The sequence below is a fragment of the Sinocyclocheilus rhinocerous genome, unplaced genomic scaffold, assembly GCF_001515625.1.
Source record: "Sinocyclocheilus rhinocerous isolate Xijiao unplaced genomic scaffold, SAMN03320098_v1.1 scaffold957, whole genome shotgun sequence".
NCBI lineage: Eukaryota > Metazoa > Chordata > Actinopteri > Cypriniformes > Cyprinidae > Sinocyclocheilus > Sinocyclocheilus rhinocerous.
In genome coordinates this window covers 228,262-242,609 of record NW_015649405.1, presented here as the reverse complement: position 1 = coordinate 242,609, position 14,348 = coordinate 228,262, and the positions used below count along the sequence as shown (strand labels likewise).

The 14,348-nt window shown below is 39.1% G+C and overlaps 1 protein-coding gene across 8 annotated transcripts in view; it reads left to right on the top strand.

Annotated features, from left to right (window-relative positions):
• The first annotated feature begins 6,009 nt into the window (after positions 1 to 6,009).
• LOC107710549 (receptor-type tyrosine-protein phosphatase F) overlaps positions 6,010 to 14,348 on the top strand; it is a 230,461-nt gene continuing 222,122 nt past the window's right edge. For all 8 annotated transcript variants that reach the window (XM_016515345.1, XM_016515343.1, XM_016515342.1 and 5 more), the window contains exon 1: positions 6,010 to 6,303. The gene's annotated coding sequence lies outside the window, so the exon portion shown is untranslated. The remainder of the gene's footprint in view (positions 6,304 to 14,348) is intronic.

Below are 14,348 nucleotides of genomic sequence, written 5' to 3'. Positions count from 1 at the left end.
TACTTCTTACTCGATGGTTACGCCACGTGACATTTTTAGAGCCATTATGTTCAAAAAAGTACATTTCTTAGAGGTTGACATGTGATGTTAATTTCCAACCTATACTTTGGGTTAATTTTAAGCAAGAAATATAGTCATTTTTAAGCAATAGCTTGGAAATTAGGTTGCATGGAAATGAACATTTATTAGTAGGTTGAATAAATAAATAATAAACTTTTTTTAATAGTTTATTAAGAAATGTTCACCTTTTGATTATTCCCGATGCCTCTAGTAATTATGTGTCTGATTTTTAATTTTTCAACCTTTGGGATCATTTTAAGCCAGCCATATAGTAATTTAATTTTAAACAATAGTTGAGTTAAAACTACCCAGTGTCTTTTAATTATACATCCACACAAGAAACAGAAGGAATCCAGGAGCAAGGGGTAGCACAACACATAGACACAAACAATAGCAGACCAAGGACCAGGGGAGAACACAGGACATGGAAACTAATGAGGAACTAAATCAGGAGACAGAAACACAGGGAATTCAAAACCAAAACAGAACATGACCGTGACCGTGACACCCAGAAAGTTGGGTTAAACATTTAACCCAACTGCTGGGTCAAAACAACCCAGTCACTGGGCATGTCCATATTTGATGCAGCACTGGGTTGTATTTAACCCAGCATTTTTTAGAGTGTAGGTATCATTACCTCTTTTACTTTAAAACAGCACTATTTTTAACAATACATCACAAAACATTTAATGTTTAAGCTTGAAAAGCCTTAAAAGACACAATCAAAGAATGTAAGATACAGTATAGCGACAAAACACTGGCTATAAACTCTCTCACATTGGCCCCGAGTCATCAGGCCACCCTTGCATTTCTGGTGCAGCAGTACAAACAACAACCAATAATAATTCTTAACTTGATTTGGCAAAATCAATTTTCACTTTATGTGTATCTGAGGGTTGCAGGCAAAGTTAAATTTGACAAACAAGAAGCAATTATTGTCTGCTGGCCATCTCTGGAATGGTATTGACCTCAATTGCATTTCATTGTGGTGCTGGAAATTACAGACCTGACCACTTTACTTCACATTTTATTACTTTGCGCTGAGCCTGTTTTGCATTTTCTGTCTTTTAAGATAATAAGTCATTTTAAGTATGATTGTAATCCCCACCAAACCAGCAAAATCCATTTGAATGGATAACTGGAAGTCAGCAGGGTCCAATGTTGTTTGTTGTTGGACCCCATTGACATTTATCCATAAGATGGAGTTTTGTAGTATGTTGCAATTTTGTTGCAGTCCATCCAATGTTGTTCTCAGGCAGTGTGAGAACTGAACAAATTTCCATGTGTTTTGTGTTTGCAGTTGTGGGTGTGGTGGGACAGTGAGCGTGGAGCTGTAATAAAGGCTTGTTAATGACCCTGGTGTAAGGTCCAGCACCAGAACATCACAACAACAGAGCTGCTGTCAGCTTCTCTTTGCAAATGCTCACTCTCCCTTAATGGAACATCTGAGTCAATAAAAACAATCATCACACTCATTGCCACTGAAAGCCAGGAAATAATTGTAGCTACTCAAAGAAAGCAAGCCCATGGTGCATAATCTATCGCTTCAGCAGCACCAGAACATCACAACAACAGAGCTGCTGTCAGCTTCTCTTTGCAAATGCTCACTCTCCCTTAATGGAATATCTGAGTCAATAAAAACAATCATCACACTCATTGCCACTGAAAGCCACTGAAAGCCAGGAAATAATTTTAGCTACTCAAAGAAAGCAAGCCCATGGTGCATAATCTATCGCTTCAGAAATGAGCACTTCTCTTTGCTATTCTGTTCAAGTATGTGTTGAGGTTTGGTGTTAGACGCCTAATGTTATTTGTGGCTCTGTGGGTAAAAGATGTTATGTACAGTTTGAATGTGCTTTCATGATCTCTATCATTCACAGTGAAGATTTTCACCAAATTCTTTACTCTCTAATGAAACTCGCGCAGTGTCCACTCAATAAACCGTCAACATGGGCTTTCATTTTGCCAATGAGGGTCAATAGCTGGACAGGGTCTCCAAGTGCCTTCTCTTTTTCATGACGTTAATGGAGCTCAGCCAAGACCCACAGAGCAGTCCCAGGGGTTGTTCCCAGATATCCGCAATGATACCCAATCTGGCCCCATTAGCGCTCTCTCCACCCATCAAAACGTGACTTCACGAATGCAGAATTAAAAATTAACCATCTCATATCCATTTGCTGATGGCTCCCACAAAAGAACATGAAAAAGCAGATTCCCTCAAGGCTTTCTGGAGAAGAAATGACTTCGTGCAACCCTATATGTGGAGGAAAATCTGGCAGTGATAACAGGAACAGAATGAATGAAGTTACTTAAACAGACCCCAATGGTACTGAACTAGAAGCTTGTGCAACAGCTGTCAAATAAAAGATTTGAGTAGCTACAGGCAAGACGAACTTTGCAATGTTAATTGTGCCAAATTAGGTTCTCATTATATACGATATATCATTACATACAGTATACTTGTTCCTTTATACATACTATTGTACAGTTTGAATGTGCTTTCATGATCTCTATCATTCACAGTGAAGATTTTCACCAAATTCTTTACTCTCTAATGAAACTCGCGCAGTGTCCACTCAATAAACCGTCAACATGGGCTTTCATTTTGCCAATGAGGGTCAATAGCTGGACAGGGTCTCCAAGTGCCTTCTCTTTTTCATGACGTTAATGGAGCTCAGCCAAGACCCACAGAGCAGTCCCAGGGGTTGTTCCCAGATATCCGCAATGATACCCAATCTGGCCCCATTAGCGCTCTCTCCACCCATCAAAACGTGACTTCACGAATGCAGAATTAAAAATTAACCATCTCATATCCATTTGCTGATGGCTCCCACAAAAGAACATGAAAAAGCAGATTCCCTCAAGGCTTTCTGGAGAAGAAATGACTTCGTGCAACCCTATATGTGGAGGAAAATCTGGCAGTGATAACAGGAACAGAATGAATGAAGTTACTTAAACAGACCCCAATGGTACTGAACTAGAAGCTTGTGCAACAGCGTCAAATAAAAGATTTGAGTAGCTACAGGCAAGACGAACTTTGCAATGTTAATTGTGCCAAATTAGATTCTCATTATATACAATATATCATTACATACAGTATACTTGTTCCTTTATACATACTATATTAAAGGGATAGTTCAGCCAAAAATGAAAATTCTGTAATTAATTACTCACCCTCATGTCGTTCCAAACCCGTAAGACCTTCGTTCATCTTCGGAACACAAATTAAGTTATTTTTGATGAAATCTGAGATCTTTCTGACCCTGCGAGCATTGGAACTACCACGTTGAAGGCCCAGAAACACAGTAAGGACATCGTTAAAATAGTCCTGTGACATCAGTAGTTCAACCTTAATTTTATGAAGCTACAAGAATACTTTTTGTGCAGAAAGAAAAGAAAAAAAACGACTTTATTCAAAAATGTTTTCTTTTCTGTGTCAGAAAGGAGACTGATACGGGTCAGAAAGCTCTCGGATTTCATCAAAAATATCTTAATTTGTGTTCCGAAGATGAACAAAGGTCTTACGGGTTTGGAAGGACATGAGGGTGAATAATTAATGACATAATTTTCATTTTTGGGTGAACTTTCCCTTTAAGAAAGACATCAAAACAAATCAAAATGACAATTTTACCATATTTTGAATGATATGCCTTTATATGCACTTGATTTGATTCCATTTTATTCTATTAAAATCAGCCAATTAAAGATGATCCTCACCCACTCCACTGTCATCTCTCACTTGATAACCTGACTGACTTGCACCGCTGCCACACTCTGGAAGTCTTACATTCTTCTTCTGACATCTTCTTCTCACATCAGTGCTGCTCATCTCACTACCAAAAATTCTAGCTTTGATTTTTCAATAACACACCATCAAAGTCACCATATTTTTCGATTTTTACCAGTACACCTCTCCACCATGTAAAGTTCTCTAGCTCTCCATTTCAAATTTTCAAGTTATAAAATGTATATTTAAATATATAATTATATATAAAATAATGTAATTATTATTCACTTGGTTCTTGACATGTTCTTGCTGTCATGTTGCATTAAATGGTACAACAGCCACCATAAACAAAAACCTACAGAAAATACTACATTCTCCCAGCACACTCTGAAATACTTGATTCTGACTGGTCGATCACAGCATTTTGCTGTCAAATATGTTTTGTATATAGTATGTTTTGTATATAACTGACTGTTGTTTACGGTTACTGATTTCTTACATGGTATTGGGTTCTGACAGCATCTAAATGTACAATATTACCTGGCAGGTGCGGGCGTGCGGCCCAACTTTGAGAGCCACTGGGCTAAGGGATCTAAAAATCAAATGATTTATCGATAAAATTATAAAGGTGCATGAATTTTGGGTGCACTATTCCCATAACAATCCTCAGTCTCTTTCTAAAACAATTTCACCTTAAATACATTTTTCATATGCATTTATTTAGGTGAGCAGCCATGCAACAAGTGGGACAGAGTCAGCAGACTTCATGATTGAATCAGTGCATATTGACAACCTTCACATTCATAGTTGAAAACAAAAGCTAAGGAGAATATTTGCAGCAAAAAGCCTAAAAACATCATCTGCGAGTGCTGTGATGGTTATAGTAACATAGTTTTCATTCTTAAAATTTCCCAAACTATTAGATAAAAGGATCCTCCATCATATGGACAGCTTTCTCAGAGGAGCAAATCCCTCTAGATGGAACTGATTAATATTTCACATTTCAAAATCACCAACAGTACATCTTAATCCTGAGGTGTGGCAGCCCTTACCTGTCAAGAGGATTCTGCTTTCCATTTCATAGCCAGCCTTTAAGTGAGCTTACCGGTTCAGCTACTGCCAAAGGATTTCTGAGAGGACACCAAAACACCCATAGCTGGACCGGAGTGCTAAAACACAAATGCAGCTTTGTTATTTTGATACCATTATGCTATATGATAGATCTGGCCAGACATTTATGCACAGATATGATGATGCCTGTAAAATATGCTACCTGCATATGAAACACCATACAAATCCCTCCTTGAGACTTGACCTTGGTTGTATTTTATGCATTTTTCATGTCTTGCCAAGACAGTTACTCTGCAAAATTCAGCACCCAATAAATATGTGTTTTCTTCCAGTTTCTGCAAGCTACATTATCTATTTTAATGGGCATATTTTTGCACCCCATTTTCAACAAATAAACACTAAAACCCACTCTGCCTTAAATTAAAAGAGCATTTAATGGATTCCTTTCAAAAGTGTGTCTGACTATTTTAATGTCAATCCATTATTCACTTTCTCTTGCTTCAGAATTTGGAACTCGACAAATGAGAACTTAGAAAAAAAAAAAAAAGAGTAGGCCTACAAGTGTAGAAAAGTGTTTCTACATCACATAGGCTATTATTATCTGAGAGCACTGAATCTATCTGCTGGACATGATATGTTTCTTATTTTCAAGTAGTTCAAGTTAATCATTCTTTTGAAAGGAAAATTATTCTGGCCACATGTAATTATACTGGGATTCATTCAATATTTAATTGAAAGTTATATTATTTAAATTCATTTAATTATTATTTCACTGAAATTATATAATATTCAAATAATTTCCCATGGACAATGTCAGCTTCAATAATATGAGTGTTTTGTGTTTGTGTGTAAGGACTGAGCTGATGGATATTGTAATATAAATGATAATACATTAAAATTATTACATACCATCTTTGATTACATGCATTTTATTTAGGTTAAATATAATTGAATATCTGGATTGGTTTAGGTTAAACCCCACTAAATGCCTGCGCCTCATAAAGCAACCACACTAATCTAAGCGGGGACTAATGTAATCGATTCGTGAACGGCCGAATGGTCACGAATGTTTCCGAAAACGCGCGCTAGCAACCTGTAAGCCAGCCTGCCAGGCAGGGAGGGAGACAGCATGATTGAGGGGACTGTAGGCAGGCAGACCAGCAGAGAGTCTCCGAGCGCTCTGGAGCAGAAGTCCGTGAGACACAAACTCTGGATTCACAACAATAGAAGCTTTTCCACTCTACCGTAGTTATAGAAACCAGTCTCAATAACGGGATTATAACAGCCCCGTGGCACATTAGTAAAGGAAGAGTCGTTACTCTGTGGAATCAAAGAATTTTCCAGTCGATTTTAAAAGTGGATTTGTACGTGGCCAACTGAACCGGGTGAAACGAGCCGTTGCCGTGCACGGAAAGAAATGCAAACCGCGGCGGAACGGAGAGACGGTGAGTTCAACGCGTTTCCTTCTTCGTTCGGTCTTGTTAATGACACTTGCTCTGCATAAAGCAGTACTTTGAAGGTGATTATTATTTACATTAACGAGCAAGCTTCTCAGCCACGAGGTTTGGAGCGATCGCGAAATTCTAGTATTTCTTAGAGAAACTAACGGGTGAGTTGACGTCGGCTAAGCTAGTGTACAAACGTTAGATAACCGAGCGATTAAAAAAAAACTTACAGATCTTTAGTTTAGGGTGCTTTACACACAAGACCACTGTAGACGAGTTCCTCTCCCAGAATAGCAAGTTATAAGCAAGACTGAATATTTTCTTGCTGTGACTCTCATTTTGGTGCCTCGTGGTCTAAGAGCAAATGCGGGGAGCAGTGTACGTTAGTTCTGTCATGCAAATGAACTAACTAATGATGAGTTGAGAAGTTGAACTATTGACCACATGCAGCCTATTCTATAATAACGTTACCCGGCGCATATTTTCTGGGGTAAAAGACAAACATACAGAACAAGTGTCGCGGGACATTCTTATGTCACTAGGCTGGCCGCGAGCAAGCTCACTTCTCCAAAGATGTTTCATCTCATGTAAAATATGCCACATATTAGTGTTGTGCAATCGTGTCAGTGTTTTGTTTACTTATGCATACATTTGAACTGATTCAGTCTTGTGTGATTATGAAAAAGCGTACAGAAATTAATTCCAAACACGTACATCGACAAGATTTTATGCAATTTTTTTTTCAAGATGCCACCGTCTGTGGATGAGCGTGCATATTTTAAAGCGCACACTCCCACATAGATTATTATACAAACATATTGGTCTTTTTTTTTTTTTTTTTTTGCAGTTTTCACCAAAACGTAGCCGTAGGGTGCCTTTTAAGACGATGTCTGCTGAGTTCAGTATTTCTAATCGCATTAAAATCAAACATCGCATAATGAGTTGTACATGTTTCCAAATCGTAATATTTTACGAAACAGTTCAAACTAACACTTACATCCACACTGCTCTTTTAGAAAGTCTTATTTGACCTGTTTTTAGAGAAATTTTGGTGGGGCTTCACAGAAATGTGTCAGTGAGATTTAAATGAGAAGTAAAGCTCGTGTGGTAAAACGCTAGTTCACCCAAAAATCTAAATCCTATATTTACTCACGTTTATGTTGTTCGCATCTTTATGACTTTTTTCCTTGTACCACAAAAGGATATTTTCTGCAGAATGGCAGTCTTGTACCTTTCAATTTCATAGCATCTTGTTTCCAGACGTTGTAAATGGTGACTGAGGCTGTCAGTCTCTTACATTCTAGCCTAACAGCTTCTGTTGTGGAAGAAAGGAAGACATGTAGGTTTAAAACAACATAAGAGTGAATAAATGATGACAGACTTTTAATTTGTGAGCGAACTGTCCCTTTAACATCGCTCATGCAGCAGAACAATGCCACTCGTGTTATGCTATAGACATTATGCATGATTTGTTAGCTGGTTTTGTTGCCCTTTCCCAGGTCCTTCCACACAGCAATTCTGTACATCAGGAGTTATTTTAAGAAGGGAGCCTATAATATACATGACCATACATGAACACTGAGGGCAAGGCTTTCAACAGTCCAGAGTTTTTATTGATTAAAAACAAACAAACAAGCATATGTGAGGAACTTCAGAATGCTCATGAAGCATGTCAGCAATATCAAATGATCTGGAAGAGCTCAAGAGCAAGTTTCGTGCAATTGCATCAGAAGGCTGGAATAATTTGGCCAAAGACAACATCGTTTTCTTGATCCTGTGCAGTCTTCTGGTACTACTGTTCAGTTGGTCTGTGTAATTAGTTTAATATTCTGTCAGTTCTGGATTTGTTCATAAAGACAGAATGGCTCCTGAGGCTAAAGGCTGGAGAACATTTGTGGTCTGTATCTTGACAGGCATTAAGATGAACTGACAATATCGCCCCCAGTAGCACGCATGTGATTGGATCACAAGCACATTTATGTCATCGTATTTGTTGCTTTGGTGAATGACTGAACAATACAGTCAATCACTGTGACCTGCTGAAGTAAAATCTAATACAAAAAAGATGTGTCTGAAAAGGATTTTGTGGATACATTAACTGTAGTTCAGCATGTTTTACATTAATAATGTAAGAGACATGGCAGGTGTCAGTAAAGAGCATGAAACCATAGCAGATGTTTGTGTCAATATATAATTTGGTATCTTACACCCTCTTACCTCTTTTATTCTGGCAGAGGGAACTAATTGGCACGTTCCAAATTCTTGGCCCTCTGTTGCCACATGCTGAAAAGCCACTTGGTGCAAACTTCCCCCTTGCTGACGCTGTCTTATGGTTTCCATATGCGCTGAATTTGGGTAATTTCAGGGCCTGGGCTCTAATGAGAGATTTTATTTCTGTAATGCATCGGTTGTGGTGTCGGGGATCAACATTTATAGGACTCATATCTGGGAACTGAGAGCCTTTTGGACTTCTCAGTGGCACATTGGGCTCTGGCATGGGAGTACAAAGTTTTTTATTTAAACAATTCAGCCTAGTCAACACTTTTAAGGAGTCATGTGGCACAGTCAGTGTGGTCGAAATATTTTCAGTGTTGTAAAAGTTTAAGTTTTTTTAGGGAAGTTCGGTTCACTCCAAGAAGGTCACGAGCACCTGAAATAAAAGATAAAGCTTTGAAAGACAACATTTAATTGCTTTGCCCTTGAACACAGCTGCTTCTTTCTTGCTTCACTTGCAGGACCCCGTAGTTAATAAAAACGGCTTATTTAAACACCTTTTTATACTGTCCAAAATAGAAATATTATAAATAAATGAATATTGTCTTTATTTCAAATGTATTTAAAATTCCATACTGTCTCTCCATCTGGTGTTGCTCCATGTGGTAAAAGTCAACAAATAAAAAAAGTGTGCCTAGGCTATATCTGACTTTTTGCTTTTCGATTACATTACATTTTTGCAAGATTTCAAAATGAATCACAAGGACTTGATGAATCCTTACAAACACGAGTTAACTATTCCTTTAAAGTGACCAACATTTGTACACTTCACTTATGGGCTTTTAACTTGGCCTTTTGGGAAAGGGTTCTGTTACCAGGGTTCTGTTACTCATTTTCGTTTGGAGCCCTATGACCTTACGAATGCCAGTTGGAAGTCACTCATTTGGCACTTTTCCACTGCGTGGTACGACTCGGCTCGGCACGGCTCAGTACGGCTCGGCACGGTTTGCGTTTCCACTGCAGTTCAGTACCGCTTTAGAGTGGGCGGGATTATTCACATGTCGTTATAGTTGCGCCGCCTCTACTACCACGACTCTTAAAAAAACTTTTTCATTCCGCGTCACCCTATCAAGCTTTTGCTGGATCCGCTCCTCTGCTATCAACGAGAGGAACGTCTGTTCTTCCACAACAGACAACAAAACTTTTTGGTTGTTAAAAAAAGGTGCGCTCGTTCAAAACAGTTGCGTTCGATCCTTCGCTGGCTGTGCTGATTTAAATCTAGCGGTTCTTTTGTGTTTGTGTCGCAAGTTCAGTGACGCAGGTAGTGACGATTTTCTCCGGCCAATCCGTGATCAGCAGAGTTTACACGTCACGTTTTGGTAACGGTACGGTTCACTTGGAACCCCAACCGAGGTGGTACTAAAAAAAGTACCAGGTACTGTACCCAGTGGAAACCCCCCAAAAAGTGAACCGTACCGAGCCGTACCATGCAGTGGAAAAGCGCCAATTGTGTTTCCTCAACCCAAGTCGCTGTCATTTTGAAATGACAAAGTTTCCATATTTCTCAGCCTCTTCAGTGTTTAGAGGCCTGTGAAGAAGTTAAGTGTCTGGAAGCTAATTCTGTAGTAATTTGGCTGCTGATTGAAAACAGGTTCTCCATTAGTGGGCCTGCTGGTGGCATTATAAACCATTTACACCACAGTTTTATGGGACATCTCCATTGAACGAAAAGTGGAAACAAACTTTGGCCCAGAAACGACCCAGACCCTTTATAAGAACGGTAGCTGAGCCTATTTTGAAGAGCCCCCCATGTTTTAAGTTCTACATTATTTGCTTAAGTTACACCTTTGATGTTTATGCTGAGAGGTAATTGGATAGGCCCTGCTCTGATTTATTTTGGAGAGTATCTGAGCAAAGAAAGAGGCCTTACTCAGTACTTTTGAAAGCCAGCTCTGTTATTGTTTCCATCTTGTTCACGAGTGAAAGCCTATTCTTTTGACGCTTGTTAATATCGGTGCTTAAATGCTTAAATCGGTGTCCATGGCTGGACAGTATGACAATATAAAAAATATCAACCAATGGCATTTATGGTTGCCAGGTTCATAAAAATGTTGCAACATGCATGTTAATAAACAAAGCAACTGATTTAGTCACAGGTTTGCAAATGTGCATTTATTGACTCTTTGCATCCTTACTCCTGACTCGATCAGCCATATTTGCAATGCAACACTGTTTGTAGTTATTGCATAATGTGAAGCAGCTGTTTATGCACTGATGCTAGGCCTTCATCTAAATACCAGTTGAGTCAAATATTTAATTGTAATAAAGATTATTGGAGATTTTTTTTTAACAACATATCACAATGCAGTTATTTTTGCTGGAAATTCAACACATAATTGTATATGTGGTTTACAGGGACTCTCTTTAGATGTAATGGTTTTTATACTGAGTTAATCAGGTTGTCTATTTCTTTAATTCTAACCCCAATATTCATTTTTTAATACTGTACATTATAATGAATTGATGCTTAAATTTACTTGTAGCACTTAAAACAAATTTTTTTGTTTAAATTTAAATTTATTTAGACAAAATAGTATAGAAGTTTATTTAGTTGATTTACTGGACATCTGCCTTATCATAAAAATAATTATAAACATATTTTTACGTTTTTCTAACACTTTAATATTTCTAGATATTACTCCTACCATTATATAAGATTCTACTCATACCGCCCACCCCTAGCTCTTGTAGTGCACCGATGACGCCACAGGCCATGTCCAGTTTGTGGTTTTGCGTGTGACTTATTAGATTAGTGCGTTAGTCACCGGACCCCGTCACCATTGTGGTGGCTACATTAGGCAGAATAACGTGTCCAAGGTACGATTACTGCCGGAGAGTCGTGTGAAGGTGACCTCCCCCTCCATATCCTAATCCAAACACGCAGACACACGTACACAGTTTCCCTCGCTGTCTTTGTTGATTCACTTCTTGCTACTCTTTTCTGTCACCGCGATTTTCAATAATCCAATAAACTCAGGCAGCCGCTTGTCATATTGACATGCATGTGGTCCTGTGCGCTGTCACTCAGGAAGATGAATGTAGAGGGAGTTGCGAGTCGCAGTACTGATAGAGAGGATTCTTTAACGTTTATGCAGCATTAATGGCCCTGTGTGTTTAACAATTAAAAAATTTGCTGTGGGCTCCTTTGAATATTGATAAGGGAGGCTCTTGTGCAGCTCTGTTTAGATTACTGTGACGTGCAGTTATTGTGGTGTAGGTGGGTTGACTGTTTGACCATTGTTTTTAAGCATTATTGCGGCATCAGAGTTAAGATGTTCACAAAACTAATAATAGTCTGTAGAACACATTATATAGAGGCCAATTCTGTCAAACAGGACAGATCAGTGTAAGTGGGAGGAGACATCCTACTTGTGAAAATATGAATTGGAGAAAACATATCTGGGCTGTGGGAATGGAAGTTCCCCCTTTAAAAAGAGTTACTTACCTTGATGATAGTTTGGTTACCTAAGACCAGTGGTTCTCAAAATTTTAAGGAGCTTTCGCACCGGAGGAACTTTTTCATAGTTCCTAGAAATATTGGTGAAAGTACCTGCTTTTTGGCATGTTCGCACTGCAGGAACGAGGAATGTATTTAGTTCTAGGAACACCATTTGGGGGAACTAAATGAGCTCCTACTTCAGAGTAGGGTCTAAAACAGTTCTGACGCAAGTGTATGCTGATTGGCTAAACGCACCATTTTAACGATGTCCTTACTACCTTACTGTGTCAGTTGCGTTGCTGTCTATGCAGGGACATGTGGCCAAGTATGGTTACCCATACTAGGAATTAGTGCTCTGCGTTTAACCCATCCTAAGTGCACACACACAGCAGTGAACACACACACACCGTGAACACACACCCGGAGCAGTGGGCAGCCATTTATGCTGCGGCGCCCGGGGAGCAGTTGGGGGTTCGGTGCCTTGCTCAAGGGCACCTCAGTCGTGGTATTGAAGGTGGAAGAGAGCGCTGTACATTCACTCCCCCCACCTACAATTCCTGCCGGACTTGAGACTCGAACTCGCAACCTTTGGGTTACGAGTTCGACTCTCTAACCATTAGGCCACGACTTCCCCATTTCATAAAAAATATCTTAATTTGTGTTCCAAAGATGAATGTCTTACAGGTTTGTAAGGATATTAGGGTAAGTAATTAGTGACGGAATTCTTGGGTGAACTATCCCTTTAAGTCTGTTGTCTTCAGCAGTTTTAAAATCGATGAAGATTTGAAAATCATCTATTTTGTCCTAAGTATCTAGATATGACTCGGGTCAGTTTCTCAATGCAAGTCTTCAGTGTAAAGACTTTATTCTCATTTGCTTGGTTAATCAATATTGGTATTCACTATGTAGGGATGGTTTAGTGAAGTAATTGGGCATAATTGAACTCCAGCTTCAAATCAAAAGGTCAGCACTGACCAGCTGCTCTGAAACAAATCTGTGTTTGTTTTATTTTAGCAAACATTTGTGTTTTTTGCTCAGCAAAAATACATCCACTAGCACTTTCTCCTCTCACTGTATGGTCACCTCTGGAGTGAACTGTGGAATATTCTCAATTCATCCTGGCTGAATGCAGAAAACAAGTCCGTTTTCTGTCAGCCATTATAGAAAGAAATCTTCCACAAAGCATACAGCAACTGCTTCAGTAGTGTTGAAGGGAGCTAGGTGCTATCTTAAGCTGTTTTTAAAGGGTATGGACAGGGTTTGTAGTTTTTGATGGAAATGGTTTAGATTTTTTTGTGTGTGTGTCCCACTGAGTGCAGTCTCCAGAATGTATCATGAGGACAAGAGGAAGCAGCATGCTGGAGAATGGGAAGATGCAGTTCTGGCGCTTTATCTTCCCACTGGTGTGCCAGATGGAGAAGACCGAGGGAGTCCTCCTGGCATAGAGGGGGTGCTGGTGACTGCCCAACCATCACAGAAGGGCTCCCCCCTCTTTCCAACTGTGTCTGTCCTCTGGTCAAAGACAAGAAGAGACCATTTAAACAGAAAAGCAACCACGGCAAAATGATGGATGGTTTTTCATGTTCGTGAAATTTGTATTCAAAGACTGAGCTCTGCAGAAACTCATTTTTTTCAAATATATATAAACATTAGGGATGCTCCGATCGATCGGCCGGAGATCGGTATCGGCCGATAATCACATTTTATGACTCGATCGGTACTCACTACACTTGGCCTATCTCACAAACCGATTGCAATTTGATGTCAACGCGTGACGACGTACATGATGCGTGGGGACATAAATGATTTGGCGCCACAGTCATGTCATCGCTGGTGTGGAAATGCAATAACGTTTTGAGAAACAATGAAAAATTCGCAATTTGTCATGTATGTTTTGCATGATGATATGATGAATAGATGGTTCATTTTTAACAGCAGATTCAGTGACGTTAGAGTTGATCTGCGCCTGCACACGTCTGCGGTTCGTTACTTTACGAGGATACATGCAAAGATAGCCATTTTGACATACAAATGTGTTTATTTAACAGTTCAAGGCCTATAAAGTGGCAAAAATAATTTCAATACCAATGAGTCAAAGACTCATCTCCTGAGCCACTGCACAAAGGAACAAAATGTAACCAACACAAAAAATTTGTGCAAATAGTTTTAATAAAGTTCAAATAGTCTTCAGTTTACACATCTGGTAGGCTACATTTACACTAGTTAGTGTTCGTTTTAAAACGCATAGCTCAGACAGAATCATGATTTCTATTTATTTTCCACTGATTTACTGATGAGCATTAGCAGCTTCCAGCGCTGTCTGCCTGTATTC